This window comes from Adiantum capillus-veneris, chromosome 12 (assembly GCF_014529385.1).
Source record: "Adiantum capillus-veneris isolate H3 chromosome 12, ASM1452938v2, whole genome shotgun sequence".
Classification (NCBI taxonomy): domain Eukaryota; kingdom Viridiplantae; phylum Streptophyta; class Polypodiopsida; order Polypodiales; family Pteridaceae; genus Adiantum; species Adiantum capillus-veneris.
The window spans coordinates 50,096,400-50,114,272 of record NC_140942.1 but is presented as its reverse complement, the minus strand read 5'-3'; positions in this window follow the sequence as shown (position 1 = coordinate 50,114,272).

Below are 17,873 nucleotides of genomic sequence, written 5' to 3'. Positions count from 1 at the left end.
AGTGCATATGCCATGTAATTGTAATTCACCCTACTAACCACAAACTACTAACAGTAATGACTAACCCATCTTGTAAATTGCACCCTCTACTATCTACTAGAGTAGGCACCTCTAAGTTACTCACCTCTCTCTTCTTTCAAACTCAATAATTCTCTTTCCTTGAGCCCATATTCATGTGACTCAAAAGAAAAGAGAGACCCACTCTCATTTGAAACTCAAAAAAAAATCATAATCCATGTCATAATCTTTGTAATAAAAAATTGCACACATAACATAGCACTCTCCAATTCTAGTTGTGTGAGGAGATTGTAAGCTTTGATAGCTCTCTATCACTTTACATTCATATGTGCATAGAGATGCTTGAGGCTATTGAGAGGAATTGAGTGATGTCCTACTCTCCATCACATTTGTAGCTTCCACTTGCTCATAAATAAGATTGATAGTTTGGGGTGTGATTGTGTACAGCGGCTATGCCTCTTCTCTCCAAAATCAACTCGACAATTTGGTTCAATGGCTTGTATAAGGTGAACCTGTTCTCAAGATTATTTGTATGCTTTCATCCTTTGTAGTTTTTAAGGGGCTTGTTGAATTGTTTGCCTACAACTGATTGTAAAAGGGTGATATGGTGAGAGGGCTCCCGTAACCCTAAGACAATGGTAAAATGACAATAAGATTAATCCTTGTGTTGTCTCTTTAATTTCTCTAAGCTTGGAAGCAGCTAATCTTTTATGCTAGGATCTAGTTGCTCAAAATTATTTGTACTCTTTACCTCACTCTCTTCCAAATCCCTATGGTTGTGAAGGACTGTGTTTAATGTGTTGTGTGGCCATTTTTCATTCTTCTCTTTGCACATTGGGCTACATATTATTTGCATCCTAGTTCGCATCCATAACTAGGTGGTGCCCCTTTCTTTTGTTGGGTTTCGTTGTGGGTTTGTTGTTGTCTTGTGTGCTTCTAGTTGCCCCAAGCCCAATTGAGCAGCACGGGAGCCTTGAGGAGTATTTAGAGGTCGCTTCTCTTGTTGTCCACTCCGGACCGCCTCAATAGCTCTTTTCTAGCCTTTTCTAACCTTTCTTTTTACAAAACACTTCAAACACAAAAATGAAGGATAATGGTGTAGAAGATGAAAAGCTATGAGTTATTGAAAAGTAAAAAGACTTTATATTCTCCATAGAAATAAGTTTCCAACATGCTTCATTTCTTCTCCTTGTGGCTTCTTTTTAGCCTTTTTTAACCTTTGTTTCTCCTTAAAATTTCAATGGAAGAGAGTGCATGTCTATAGAATTTATTTTTTGCTTTTTATGCTATTTTTAGCTTTTTATGCCATTTTTAGCTTTTTATACTTTTTGGAATTTTTAAAATCAATGTGATTGTTTAAATTTTCTAAATAAAAAAATATTATCTTTAGGCACCTATGGATGAAAAACAAGCATACACTAGAGAAATGAGGTTTAACAAAAAATGTATGAGAATTATTTTTTATAAAAAGTGACATCATAAATACTCTGGGGTGGTATGGTGTGGTTTAGGTCACTGACGACCTCATTAATTGCTAAATATTGTTTACATGATTCAATTTTGTAAGAAAAATTAAACGGTATGACCAAAGTTGACTTTTAAAAGTAAAACCCTTGTTTTAAAGAAAGACTCGAGTCATTTTCCAAAGTAGGATCTATTTCTAGCAAGAGAGAGGATACCATCTATAGCTTAGGGCACAGACTAGCTTGGCATACACAATAGATAAGGAACAATTCTACTCAATTTACAGTGTCAACAATTGTGTAGAATACTATTAGGAAAGAAATGGACTCATTTTCGGGGCTTTTAGCTCTAGTGAGAGAATGATCCTTAGCCAATAGGAAGAAGGCTAATGTTACGTTGAAAAGCCTTTTGTTTCATTTTTGAAAATATCCATGAAAAACATTTTGGTGAAATTATCATTGTCATGAGAAACGTGAGGCGCTTGATAGTCACATCTTGCACAAGCGCCGAGCACCTTTTTATGAGATGAGCTGTTGCTATCTCGCACAAGCATCAATCACTTTTTTATGAGGTACTCGCAATTCAAATTCAAACGGGTTGTACTTGATAACGATTGATAGGTACTATTCAAAACTGTGAAGGGGTCAGAATCAAGCGAATAGAGGCCCCTCAGGGGTCTTGGGGGCCTCTATTCGCTTGGTTCTGACCTCATGAGACCCTAGGCTTAAAATGGTTGTATCTTGAGCTAGAGACGTTGAATTTTAGTGTTTTAAAGTGCTATCCTAAGGTTTTTGGATATTTTGGATGCATCCGTGGTGTTCTTTTTGTATTTTGAAAACATCTCTTATGTGTTTTCTCTCATCAACATCACATCACTCATTAAGATTCACGGACATGGATTTTGGTGCACACTTAAGTTGGGCTCTCGAAAAGTATTTTGTACGAGCATGCATTTAAGTGATCAAGCAAACTTTTATGTATATACTATGAGAAATAGAATTTCAAAAACTACTTTTGTATTTTTTAGGATTACCTCTCCCTATGCTGAGTTGGCGTTTCTTACAGGGCCCAAAATTGAGTCCAAATTTCTCTTAATGTGTAAAACTCTACGTATGTATTATATGCAGTAGTACAAGCTCTGCATCACCATCTCCATAAGAATTTCTCTCATTTCCAAGAAGAATAAGAAGAAGAAATTTCTCTCTCTACTTGCTTACTATATTCTCTTGTTCACATCAAGATGAAGAAGAACTTTCTCTTTCTATTTTCTTACTATATTCTCTTCTCTATTAATGGTGTATGCAGTCTACATTGTATGTTTCACCTCTTTTGGAGTCATCATAACAAATTATTGTCCTCAAAGAGATGCACAGAAAGATTTGGTGTACCTTTCTCTCTACTTTTAAAAATATACACGACCTTCAAGGGTATTAAGTCTTGGTTTTTGTCATGAGCTGTTCACAAAAAATCTCTAGCATTGTTGTCCTGCCAACAATAGATTTCTAGCCTTGGGTTATCAATTAGTATACATTCTAGAGGCTTTATATCAATCTGATTGTAACCTTATAATTCAACCATAGGTGGTCATGGTTCCAAATTTGACCCTGTGCCTATCAATTAGTATCAATTATAATTCATAGTTCCAAATCACTTGAAATTTGACAAAGGAACTCTAGTGATATCATAGGTCAAAACTTCTTTTAAGAAAAGTCCAAAAATTTGAAGTTCCAAGAAGGTAGGAGATAATGAGCATGATTATTATCTTTGAGCCTAAATGAAGATTTTGTCTTTATTTCTTGATCTAACAGTATTGCACACACTATAGACAAGTCAAGGCTAGAAATCTATTGTTGGGAGGACAACAATGCTATGGTGCCTATCAATTAGTAATTTGAAGGTGCCTATCACCATGCCAAGTCATTTGATAGGCACCATGCCTTAATTTCTTGATCTACAATATTGCACACACTATAGACAAGTCAAGGCTAGAAATCTATTGTTGGGAGGACAACAATGCTATGGTGCCTATCAATTAGTAATTTGAAGGTGCGTATCACCCATGCCAAATTATAATTTGATAATTTGACACGGTGCCTATCAATTAGTATCAATTATAATTCATCGTTCCAAATCACTTGAAATTTGACAAAGGCACTCTAGTGATATCATAGGTCAAAACTTCTTTTAAGAAAAGTCCAAAAATTTGAAGTTCCAAGAAGGTAGGAGATAATGAGCATGATTATTATCTTTGAGCCTAAATGAAGATTTTGTCTTAATTTCTTGATCTACAGCATTGCACACACTATAGACAAGTCACTTTTGACAAGTTTCATGAGGTTCGTATCAATTTTCAAGTTTTTAGCCCCATTTTTGTATCTACTATTGGACTTATGAAAAAATCAGGTCCAACTAGCACTTTATAGATCCAAGTGACTCTAAACTTGGATATAGGCTCCATGCACTATGGTCTAGCATGTACTATGCTCAATTGGTTAAAACTTTGCACTTTTAGGGCTGTAAAGATTTCCAAGTTTTGATGATTTCCATAGTTAGTACAAAGTATTTTAAGGGCTTCTGAAGATTTTTCAACCTGGATCATTTTTAAGGTAATTACCTTCACTTTTAAGGTAATTACCTTCACTTACCTATTAATGAAATATGGAAATAGCTCTGACATGAAATTTGTACACAAATGAACTCAAGACTTCTTGGGCCTTCACAAAAGTTATCTTACTTCACCTTTACAAGATAACCCTTACTCCAAGTCCAATTTCAATCTCCAAAAACAAAAGCGATTATTATGTACTGGCTTGAAATTGCATGTTTTTTGAATTTGATGTCATTAAAGTCTTTTACAAAGGATTACAAGAAATCTTGGCCAAAAACCTCAAATTTGCATGCATACATTAGACATGATATAATAATCTACTTTTTAGACAAACTTTGAAAATTTCTTTTATGCTAATTTTGACTTACCAACTTTGGCATGAAACATTCTTTGGTGGATTTTTAAGCTTACCTTAGGAGTTGAAGCCTAAAAACTCTGATATTTCAAAGAAAAGCTCATTGATGATCGTTTAGAGAGTGAGATAGGTAGGAAATTCATCGTATGATTACTTAACCTAATCCTAATCAAAATTCAACATGGGTAGGTCTGTACGCAGGTCTTTTTAATGGGTATCTTTCAAGATGCCCCACTTTTGGGTTGAGAATCAAAAGGCTAATGGCTGCCAAGATGGGAAAGGAAACGACGCGTGGCAGATGGGATTGGACGTATTTACATTTTTCTTTGTCGCACTCAATACTGTCTCTGCTATAGAGCTTGTGCACGCACCACCAAGAGATGCTCTCTCTCTCTCTCCCCCCTCTGGGAGTAGCGCAGGCACCAGTAGAGGTGCTCCGTTGCTGTGGCATTTGCGCATGTGGTCGATGACGGTGTCAACAACAAATCACAGATAAATGTGATGCCCAAGTCAAGCATGGATAGAGTGTGGAGGGCGGAGATCAGGCTGGAGAGGGGCGGAGGGGATTTGCCTCACAGGGAGTTTCACGAGGGGTAGATGGCAGTGCTCCTCTCTCTCTCTCACTCAGGTCCTGTGGGAGGTATGTTTTGTGAGGCAAGGCGTATGGGTAGAGGTTGGAAGTGCCAAATCATGCAGGCAAGATGGTGGAGACGACAGGAAACAGGGAATCGGGCAGTACACGAGACAGTGATGGACCTGTGTTAGGAGGTTTATGAGGGACTCTCTATGTCTCTCATTCATGAAGAGACCATCTGTATGTCTCTCTCCTTCCTTCCCCTTGCAAGCGAAGTCTCAATCTGCATGGCGCATTCGTTGCAAGTCTCGTCCAGCTACTTCTCATGATGTCATGGTGCGGCGTGTTAGCCAAGAGTGCCCATGGCCAGACCCCCCGTGGAGAACTTGTGTCGCGCTCTATCCCTCTCTCTGTCTCGCTTAGTTTGTGCTCAATGGCAGCCTTTCGCTGGTCCTTATCGAGTATTAGTGAGAGCGTGGAATCTGGTGACATTCCAGTTATGGAAGTAAAGTGTTATCATATCAGCCTTGTGATTTATGTTCAAGAAATGGTATGGTCACTGTTGCTCTTTGCGTGTCTCTCTGTCTCTGTCTCTCTCTCACTCAAGCACTGTTCAGATCTTGGAGCATGTTCAGCCCAGATCATCACCTGCTGTCTTAACCAATTATTCGAACAGACGCTTGCCACACGCGTCACCATGTCAGCCTGGACTTCAACACCGACCTGGATTCGCTAGAGCAGCATAGCCTCAATTCTAGGTACATCCTCGCTGCCTTTTTCCCTGCGACTGCAAAGAAGTGAGAAGACCATGTTGAACTCATCGACAGGCAAACCTTCGGCGACAAACACAGCGGCGTATGTCAACCTCAAGGCCAACGAGGCAGGCCAGGGCACGAACGTTTTGCTTTGCGGAGACCGATGAGGAATCTAGGGACATTCCACTTAATGAAGTTCGATCGAGTAGTAGTGGAAAGTGTTCACAAACACTTATTTTTTTCTTTTTTTATTTATTTGAGCATCAACTTTCATACTCTGACACAACCTAACTCATCAATACTAAAAACTAACCTAATTTATGGCTAAAAGGTCCTTGACAAGCACAACTACTCCCCAAGACACCTCTACACAACACAAATGACACTCTTCAACTATGCAATTTTTGAAAGATGGTGTTGAGGAAGTGATGGACATTGATATCCAAGCGTTGAGTTTTTCCTAGTTTATGTCATTTTGTTCCCCCCATTGATACCAAATGTATGGGTGCCAAGCCTCACTCTATCTTATTGTAGACATAGGGAGAACCACAGACATAAATGTCAACCCGTGAAATGCAGCTGACATGACTAGTGCATGGATGCTACAAGAGGTTTTCAATCTCTTAGAAAACATACTCAATTTCAATCTAATCAATGTAACACTCAATCATATGTCCAACAACAAAATCTAGTCATCACATTGGGAAGCATATCATGATAGTTAATTAAGTTGTTGAACTCCAATTTGTACTAAACCTATAGGACAAGTAGGGAAATCCTAAACTCAGATGCGTAGGATATCATAACCACATTTTGGACACAAAAGAATGTTACCGTATACATGTGGTAGTGATGTATGTGAACACACTTAGGACCGTCATGATATTTTTTACCTCACTAGGAGGTTGTCACCCCCATGCGTTGTCTTTGGGGGTTCACCATCAGTACCCCCTATATAACACACATTCACGGGATATTAAAAAAAACCCTCTTTTAACATATTTGAATGAATAAAATGACCCCTTCTTCTAGGATTTTTTTCAAAATTGAATATAAAACCCCTTATTTTAATGTATCTCTCTTAAATTGTCTAAATTTTTTGCATTTTAGAAGCCCGTTTTTTGAACTCAGGTTATACATTAACATGATTACATACTACACCCCCCGAGTGCATTGTATATACGCCCATCACTCTAGGGCTATCTTATCTTTACATTGCACACTAAGTAATACTACTCTATGTTGTGTGCCTTGAGCTTCTTCCATCTTCTCGAAGATATGTGTTTCCCTGCAACCCTATTTCCAACAAAAGATGGATTATTATTAGTAGCAAGGCAAATTTGACCAAGTCTATTTCACTCCGAAATGCAGCTAGAATCTTAGCATTGATGTCCCAATAATCCTCGTATAGCTAAAATATAGTTTCTATGCTTAAATCTTGAGTTATGAGCTAACAAGCATGAGGCTTATTAACATAAATTCTTAGAACTACCACAAGAGACTTACATCATTACATAGAACTTTCACCTTTGATTGTGAAGAAAATAGCACTTCCAATGAACAATACATGGGGGAGATATGAGCATCAAAAGAGAGAGGGAGAGTACACAAATCTCAGAGATAGCAACGTGCATTTCATTATCCAAAAACTTAGAGGGGTTTTACAAAAATTGGCTTTATTTACACCTTAGCCAATATATAAAAATGATACATTGACTCGAAGTTGGGGTAGAATGGAACTACATTATTGTATCTAGGTCATCATGTGACTTACAATCTAGGAGATCATAGCCTTCACTATTGACTGTATATCTTTGTAACAGTAACACAAGGTACTAGATTTGAACTTGATGGGTTTAACATTCAGAACTAAGATATTATCCCTCTTCCAACAATAAATATGAACTACTCTCTTCATATGCAATAATAGGCATTAAGACTTACTCATCCATAGGTTGCATAAGGTAAACAGAAATTTCCTTCCTCCCTAAAAACAAGTTGAGATCTCTCCAATTCCATTGTAGGTTTTTGAACCATATTTGGCAAACACCTATACATAGGTTTCACTTGATACATAATGCACATTACCCTTATGCTTAAATGTGTAGTAGCACTAGTGGCTCTCATGATTTATCCGTTTTCTTTCTATGACACATCATTTTTGTGGTTTTGGTTACCCTATTGGATGCTCAATTTGTGGTCCTTGTCCCACTGCTCTCAATACCAACTATCTTTGCAAACTTGCTACCATTTATTTCAAACGTTTCATTATCTTCTCATAATTTGCTACAAAAGGGTTGAGGTGAAATTGTTGGTCCTATTCTATAACTCTTCATATCATTGTAGACATCTTTCTTTCCATGGACCTCACAATTATCCCCTAATTCAATGATATCTAAAATGCAAGATTCCAATGTTGTATGCTTCATGCTATACATCTAGTAATATGTATCTTTTTTGTTCAAAATCCCTTCCAAAAATAAGTAAATGAGCCATTCTTTGTTAGGCTATTTACATTCAACACATCTAGCATCATATTGTCTCATCCAGCTAGCACAATTTCTAACTATTTCACCTTGTTTTTACTTTAAATTTTAGATTTGACCTATAGTGCTATGCTTAATTCTAGTATTATAAAGGCACTCATAAATCTCCTCACAAGTGTGTGAAGATTTGTTACACTCCTTGTTCCTAGAGTTTGAAACCAAGGCAAAGCTTTGCCTTCAAAGTGTCATCCAAAACCCCTTATTGCTTATACAAATCATATACTTTGTTGAAACTAGCTAAATGATTGTATCTTGATCATATGGATCTCCATTTCCATTCTAGTTTTTGATCCAGTTCTAGAAATTCATGGGTCTAGCTTTCCTCGAGTCTCCTCCTGCTCATCTATGAACTGGAAGTATTGGTCCCATTGGTTCCAAATCTTGGAACAAAATGATATTTGATTGTGGCTCTCTTGGCTCTTTTTTGGCCTAATTGCCACCAATTTTGCTTGGCTTAGAGGTGATAAGCCCCCCCCCCCCCAATCCAATCCTTGGATGAAATTCCTATTGGTTCCAAATCTTGGAACAAAATGATATTTGAGTGGGTGGCTCTATTGGGTCTTTGTTGGCCTGATTGCCACCAATTTTTCTTGGCCTAGAGGTGTTAAGACCCCCTTGAATCCCCTTGAGGATAAAATCCCCTCCTCTCTCATCCACGCTTGTGTTATGTTGTGTAGATTTCCTTTCATTGTTCAGACTCCCAAGTCTTTCCATAGTCCAAGCAAGTTTTTTCAAGAAAACCAAACTCTAAACAACTCCTAATGATGATAAGTTAAGGCAACTAAATAGAAAAAAAAAATTTGGATGGGTAGAGGTTAGTCTTTTTTGTCTCATTACTCATTTCCCACATACCTCTCCCAATGAAACCGTCTAAAAGGTGTAGGCTACTATGCACATGGTGTTTTTGTATGTGATGAATCCCATATAGTGAGTGATGTTCGATTCGTATCCCTTTGAAAGATCATATATGGATATGGGGCAACCTATTCTCCAATTTCACATTGAACTTCTTGCAACTTGACTATATGAAACCCTCAAATTAACCTCAAAATAGAAATTTTCCAAGCTAGAGTTTCAAATAAATAATCTACAGTAGAACCCATTTTTAATTTTTATTGATCTTATCCAAATAGAGATAGAGTTTCTTATTTTATTTCCAGGAAATTTCCATACCCTAACTGTCTAAACCCTAAGTGGTGTGTTTTGCTTTTTTTTAAAAACATCACTCCAAATAAAAGTGACTTCAAATTCACACTTTGTTAAATGGCCATCTCATTCGACAAATGGTGTAGCAAGAAAAAAGATAAACGGCATACCAAGTAGCTCTTTAACACTAGATTTGTAACAGGACACTTTTACGTCCTATTAAGTGACCATTTTGCTTGAATTATTTGAAGAGTTTGAAAATCAATTTCTAAGTGCTATATATCCAAAAATTTGCCTTGTTAGCCGCAAAGGCTTTACACTTTTTTGGAATATCAATCTCACCATTAACCTTACTATTGCATAACATTTATGAACATAAGCTCTGTGAAAAACGGGTCCTGTTTTTGGACTTTTTTCAAAGTTTTGCAACTATACCACCCTAAAATTAATGTTAGTGAGGTTTATATTACTAGAGGATAAGCAGTATTAGTTCTCAACATGTTTAGATGCTTCTAGGGACAATTAAGTGTTAAAATTGAAAGTTATGACCAAATTCAAAGAATTGCCTAATGCTGTTTTTTTGACCAAAATTAGCACTTTTATGATTTTTTTGGTGGATTTCTTGATATCCAAATGCAATTTTATTGTGCAAGTGGCATGTGTAACATAAAGATAATCTTCCTAGAGTTTTGGGGCACCTAATATGCTATATAGCATAGTATATGATGATGGTTGAGTTTTTCTATTGCAGGAGAATACAAGACATTCTAATGTAGCAAGTAGGGCTTACCCGATTCTAAAAAACAAATTCACGTAGAATCTAAAAGGATTCTCTCTCTCTCTCTCTCTCTCTCTCTCTCTCTCTCTCTCTCTCTCTCTACTTCAGTTATCTTGCGTGAGGCATCCCAACACAAGGCATGTGTCTCTCTCTTTCACGAGAACACGGGTTGTGTGTGTGTGCCGTGTGTTGACAACAATAGCGAGTAAGGCTTTGTAGGGGGCTGCAAAATTCGATGCTAAGGGTAATCGGGGATGCAAAGGGACGAAGGCACTGAAACGAGAAAAAAATAAAGAGGAAGGGGGACAAAGCACGGGACGACGGCAAGGAAAAAACCCAAGGCAAAGGCGACGACGAAGATGAAGTAATAGTCAAACACGGGGATGGGGGTGAGAACAAAGCAGGAGTCCAACTTCTTTTTTATTTTAGTAGCCAAATCCCTTCTAAGTTCAGTGACATCCATGAGTCGCATGGTTACAGGAGCTCTTAATGGGTTAAATCTTCTGGAGGTTTGGTATCAAATCCTTCCAAACCTTTTAAAGGTCCAGGAAGGGTCTTTAGAGCAGACGACGGGATTCCAAGGAATCTGGTGTACTAATGAATAAACTACATGCAAGTCAGTAGTGGGGGAGCAATACAATGTAGCAAGTATAGCTTTCTCAATATTGCTAGTTTACCAGACCAATTTTGTGTATTTTGTAGGTAGTAACAATATCTAATCATGAACTACAAATTTGGCTAGATATTGAATAGTTTCTATGGGAATATACAAGTCATAATACTAAACCCAATTTTTTCATGTTTGTTGTATTTAGCATTTCATCATTGTCTACGAGGCTCCACTTAGTAGAAGATTCATTATTCTTTTGACATGCTCCATGGATCCTTTTGCATTCAAAGGCTCAATGGAAACTAAGAAAATATGTATATAGTATATGCATTGAGTGTGACTATAGAAACTTTGATGATAGGTCTGTAGAGTGGAAAAAATGCAACTTTTTTGTACCTACTTTTTTTGCCCCAACCACAAAAATAGTGAGGCAAAAGCAACCGTATGTTTTGATCATCAACCTATTGAAGTTAAACGGGGAATTTTATCTCTCATGCCCTACAAAATTTCTAGTCTCAACCGTAACTAAGAAATGATTGTAGCTAAGAAATGATTGTTTTAGGCAAAATACACTAGTCCATCAAGTTTGAAAGTTTCTTGTGACATAGAGATGAGAAATTTTACGGGTTTTTCATTTTTGACATGTGTAGTAGTCCTTGAGCTATAAGCTCATGAAGGATTTTCCAAAATGAGTGGATCTACTATGGTTTTGGAATATATTTTTTTCATAACAGTGAAAGAACTATTTTATGTCATGTTAGGTTACCAAACTAGTGTTAGAGAATGTGAGTCAAGGTGTTTGATAAAGGCAATAACAAATGGCCCATCCTTCTCTCCAAAAACTTGTTATAGAATTCCACGTTGGTGTGGACTACTAATGCAGGTTTTTCAAGGAAAGGTGGGTCCATATTTGTAGGTATACAATCTACTTGGCACTACACATGAATGTGAGAGAGGGGGGGGGAGGGGGGGGGGCAAGAGGAAAGATAGAGCCAAATTATATGGATTGTTTTAACTATGCAATGTGCTTGACATGATGAATGCAAGATATATATATATATATATATAGAGAGAGAGAGAGAGAGAGAGAGAGAGGGGAGACTTTGATGAACAAGCAAGAGAGAGAGAGAAAACAGAAAACTTTGAGCTACTCTTTTTTACCACTATTTGTTTGTATACCTAGTATGCTATCTAAGCTACCTCCTCCTCCTACTCTCTTTGTATCTCATTTGGTCCACTTTGGGTGTGCCCCCTTCAACTACTTGTTGTAGCTTTCTAGGGATAGGATAGCTTCTAAAAGAGGTCAAAGGTGATGATGTCATTGTAACTATTCACCCTTTGGTTGGGTGTGCATGGTGCATTTAGAAATCAAAGACTAAGAAGAATTAAAGCGCAAGACGTTTTTTTTTATTATTATCTTATATTCTAGAAATAAGCAACATTCTATCTCTCTCTCTCTCTCTCTCTCTCTCTCTCTCTCTCTCTCTCTCTCACACACACACACACACACACACACACACACACACATTCAAGCCTCCTCAACTAGATTTTTAAGGTCATTTAAGAATCTACAACTTCAATTTTCTCTTCTTCTTCCTCTTCTCACAAGGAAACCCTCGAATCAAAAGAAACCTGCACTAGCAAGAAATTGTTTTAATTCTTCTCTCTTGCTTGTTGCATTTGGATCTTCTCTTCTAATATACTAATTTCCAAAATGTTTTCTAAGAAAGTGTATCTAGGATCATGAAATACTTGTATGTTTCATTTTACCTTAGATTGTATAAAGTTGGAAGCAATTTGCATTACATTTTTTCCTACAAATAGAAGTAGCTAGTGTAACTCTTCATTATAGTGGTTCACACTCTGTTGGCCACCGACTACACCACTTTTTATTGTTATCTCAAAAGTATACACATTATCTTTCTATTAGTTTACAAGGTCTTCCACCCATGAGATGGGATCCCCATCCCAAAACACATCGAGACAAGGTTCTTAATGACTTAGCATGCCAGCCAGGATTGCAAGGGTTGTACAAAAGAACAGTGTAAACCACCTTACTCGTGGGTGTTTTCTCTCATTGGTCCATGTGACAACAGGTGGGCTTGACATATGTAGTGTTAGCCCAGTCTAAATGTTGAGCAAGTCATCTATTTGATTAGAAAAAAATTCTCATTTTTTGGCTCGTTCAAAATATCATGCTCTGTCTTTGGGAATCCTCATACTTACAATGGAAGCATGGAATGGTTGAGGTTCTACTTTCTTCTTATTAGGAATCCAATGCTTGATAGAATGACCATTGTAAGTTTTCTTCTCAATTTTGAGCTTCCTTCATGATGTTGAACTTACTATTGTGCTTATGTTGGGTGTTGTATCAAGGTGACAAACATGCTTCATGTCGTTTGAAGGCATAGAAGATTTTATTGTTTTAGAGTGTGTCTATTTTGACATGTACACTCCTTAAGAGTTCTATTGAGTCCTCCATTTGCCCAATGACAACCACCCAAACTCTCATCATTGATCTTCATTCTCCTAGAAATTTTTTAATCTTGAAAGAAAAATCCATCTAGACCCACAAGAGATGGTTTTTCAAGGACCTCCTTTGCTTTCTCTATTGGCACTATTGTCTTTCCCCATGTATTTGCATTACTGTGGTCCTTCATTGTAGGGAACCTTATTCCCTTTGGACTATGTAATAACTACCTTGTTTTCAAGTCAATGGCTGTGGTTCTAACTCTATTTCATTTTCATCTATCCTAACCACATACTCTTCCTCGAGGTCTATGTAGATATGAGCGTGTGCTCATTTGCAAATAAGAAAATATGCCACTTAGGTATCTAACAGTGAATTTTAAATTTCTTTGAATGAGGAGTCATGTTTAAACTAGTGCTATTAAGTGTCAACTACCTCCTAAAAGATGGTGAATAGTTTTCCCCTTGGTTGACACTCCTCTTCTATTGAAACCTGTCTCTGAAAATGTTTAATTGGTTTTAGATTTCTCGCACCTTGTCTGACCTAAGATTCAGAAGGATTTCAAATCACAAATTGAATTGGGTACTGACATGGCTCAATTCATATGCATGTTTATAACTATCCATAGCTATTTTTAGCTCCAATATGCTCCAAAGCACTTCCTCTTGAAAGATGGTAAATAGTTTCCCCTTTGGTTGACGCTCCTCTTCTATTCAAGCTCATCTCTCAAAATCTTTGAATCTGTACGTGTTGTATGAGGGAAATAGCATCAATCTTGCACAATAACCATACATTATTTCTTCAGTGGGCTGAAATAACAAGTCATACATGATAACAAAGGCCCTTGCTTCATTCAAGAAAGGGCATCCACAATGCATCTGACTACTTTGTTCTATAAAATGTCTCCAAACATGTCAACATCATCTTTGATATCTTTACTATCATCACACAATTGAGGTTTGTAATGCCTCTAAAGGTTTTAATGGTGCCTGCTAGGTTTTCACCATTAGTGGTAGGTCCATCCTCTAGCTTTGGTAGACGAGGGTAGCTAAGCCATGTCGACGTCTTATCCTTTACTCGTTGATGTGACTTCTATCTTCTAATTGTTGGCATTAGGTGATATTTTGGGTCTTTCCTAATCTCTTGAGGTGCATTGAAAAGCATAATGTAATATCCAGGATGCTTCTTTATCTAGTAGGCTCTCCAATTTGGCTCTATCACTTTGATGGGATCTTCCCAAAATACCACCTTCCAAAAGAAGATGCAATCTAGTCATTTTTTCCTTTTAAAAGAAGGTATAACCATCATACTTCAATGCCAATGAGAATACTAATTGTCTTATTAAATGGGGGAAAAGAGTTGTCTGTCTAATCAAACCCACCCATGCGTAGGATGCAACCTTAACCATCCATCCACAATATTTGTTAAGCACACAAACTCTTCAACTAATTTTCAAGTAAAAGGGTTGTTTAGACAGTATTTCAAACAATGAAAAATTGGTACCAGTACATTGTTTTCCAAACCTAGCTTTGGAGGCATAAAAACATACTTTATTTCAATTCTAGTACCTAAAAGCAACTACTCATAGTCTTAGATGCCCAAACATCCAGTAACAATGTTGCAAGCTGGACCTTGTGATCGCAACTGCTTAGGAGCTTCAGCCAGAGCCAAGTCTTATAAACCGCTCTCTGTGTCCACTATGCTAGTTGTCTATAACCTTGGTCATGGGGGATTGAACTAGTATGGAGTTTAGGTAAAAATCGTTTGTGTGAAGCTTTTTTGGGAAGGCATTCTTTCCTTCTACAACCAATTTTTTGAAATCCATTCTTCTTAATTTAAAGAGAGAGACTACAAAAACTTATGTCCATGGTTGAAAAAAAAGGTTTTTTGTTTGCTCTTCTCTATTCTAAAATATAAGTGCAAGGGTTAACTTAAGAGCTTAAGTTTGTTGTGTGTATATGAGTATGTATTGCAAGTCCATACGCACCACTTGCACTACATGCTCCTTGTCATTGTTAGAAAAAAAAAAACGCGGTCCAATGTATTTTGATCGGCTGAAATCCTAAAATCCCGGTTAGATTTTGAGCTTGCCTTGAAGAAAACCGGGAAGTTTTCACAAGTTATAGTGTAATCATTGGCAAAAGCTTTGAATTTTGACCTAAAACCGAGAGAATTTCAAGCTTGTCTTTATTTTCTTCGGTTAGGAAAATGTATTTTTCTAGCTCTGCGAGTCCTTGTCCTTTAGAGATTTGTTGTCCGTCTCAATCTCGTAATCAATGGCCCCACTAGTATGTGTTCTCCTAGGTGTCATACTAACTTGCTAGCTTAACAAAGATTAGACTTGCTGCTGATTAATTTCGCCATAAAAAGGTAGAATTATCGATTTTTTATGAATAAATGATCAAATAAGAAAATTTTGGTTTATAAATCTCAATGAATTTCCAACACTAATAGAATTAGCTAAGAACATTTACTTATTTTTAAAAGTCTAAGCTTTTTTTTTTTTAAGAGTTTACTTATTAGGAATCAAAAAATAATTAGTAAAGAATTCTCAAAAGGCAACATAAAATTTATAGAGCTAAAATATAATTCAACAAAGTTAATTATGTTTATTCATTAATAACACTTCGTTTACTAATTAGTTTTACCTTAATTGTGAGTGGAGTGACAAAAATGAGCTCTAAATAAATTTTAAAAGAATAACTATAATCTATGTAAATCATTTTTTGTACATGGGATTTGATTTAGCAGCATAAAAATGTCTATACAAGAAATTGATCCAAAGCCATAGTAACTAATTACCTCTCTCTAGAGTTGTGTACTTTCTCACTTTTCAATAAAAAGTAGTTAGCCCAAAATTTTGACCAATCACATACAAGTAACCTACAAAAATGAAATTTGTTATGCAATATCTTTAAGCATTTCTAGAATTTTCCCTCATTTTCTCTCTCTAAAGCTTAACCAAGGCTATAATCATTGAGAAATCAAAGGCATTGCATCATTAATTAATTACTCTAGCAAAATGTAATATTGAACAATTAAAATAATTATTTATTATTTATATGCTCAATTTATATAAGTAATTTTATGCAAAAAGTCCATTTTAATGCATGTAGTTAGTGTTATTAATTAGTTATAGCATCAATTGCAATAACTTTTTGGTTTTTGAAGAATAATCTAGTTTAGATTAAGTATATTGGCAACAACTAATTATGAGAATGCAATTAAGCATATTGTATAATTAGCTCAATGTCTCTAACTAGCTCACTATCTCCTTTAGTTATTGGTCTCAAAAGAGCTCGCGGATGCCCAATCTTTTCTTACAGCTCTTGGTTAAGTGTGTGACTATTTTCATGTAGAACGGATAAGCTTTAGTTTCCTTGGAGTATGCTTAGCTTTTACCGACCACATGCTTAGCAAAAGCACTTCTGAATTTTCAAAGACAACTACAAATACTAGAGCAAATGGATGTAGACAAAGCTAGGGAAAAAGCTCAACAACAATAAAGATGAACCCACCAAGAATATGAAGCATTTTACAGAAGCTTGCACCATCCATCCTCAGGGGGTTCACTCAAAAATATATAGAATAGTACGTGAGTTCAACAAAAAGGGGGTTAATTTCTCTTATGAACTCACAAAAAATATACATACATAAAGGTGTTTTAACTTTAAAAAGTAAAAAATTTGACACATAAAAGGTTTTTTTATTGAAAAAATTGGTACATAACGGGTCTCTATATACCTCAAAAATTGTAGAATAGAGAGTTTTATAAATACCTCTTCAGCGTATGTGCTATACAAGATATCTATATAATGGAAAAAATTAAAAAAAAAACACACACACACACACCCCGGCGGCACCCTCAAGCATCCATCACATTCTCTTTCTATTGCAACCAATCTATTACTATATGACCAAGGCTACTACTTCTACCAAATTTCCAAAGTAGTATCTAGCCAAAGCTCAAGCTAGGGCTCTAGCAAACCCCCCACCACAACATCCTCAATGGCACCAAATACCCACGAGAGGCCCATTCACATTGTCAGAGCACACACCACCACAATGATAGTCAAAAGACCTCAAGAAGAAATAAGAGCAAGGCAATGAAACCACCGTATCTTCCCAAGTAAGTGTACAAGTTCTACCCACCTCTTAATATGGAGAACCAAACCAAGGAGTAGTAGGTCCATCCAATTTTGCAAAGGGGTTGTTAATAGGAATCTTAAGGGATGCTACTTAGGCTTTGAGGGGAAAAGGGAGGGGGATGGCACGTGGAGAGAGAGAAAGGGACATCCCAGCTATGGGGAGAGATTTTTTTTGGAATGTGTGTGAGCCGTCGCGATTGGATGCTATGCGATGCAGTTGTGTTGCACAGCCGAGCGACACACAGTGAGGGAGATTTTTAGAGGAGGAGATTCAGGGGCGACATTAGGTGAGCTTTCAGCTGATTGTAGACAACACTAAATGGGAGCAGGAGTCTGATGAGTTTGGTGTGGGAGGGTTGCATATGCAGGCGTGATGAGTCAGAGAGTCGAGAGCTCTCTCT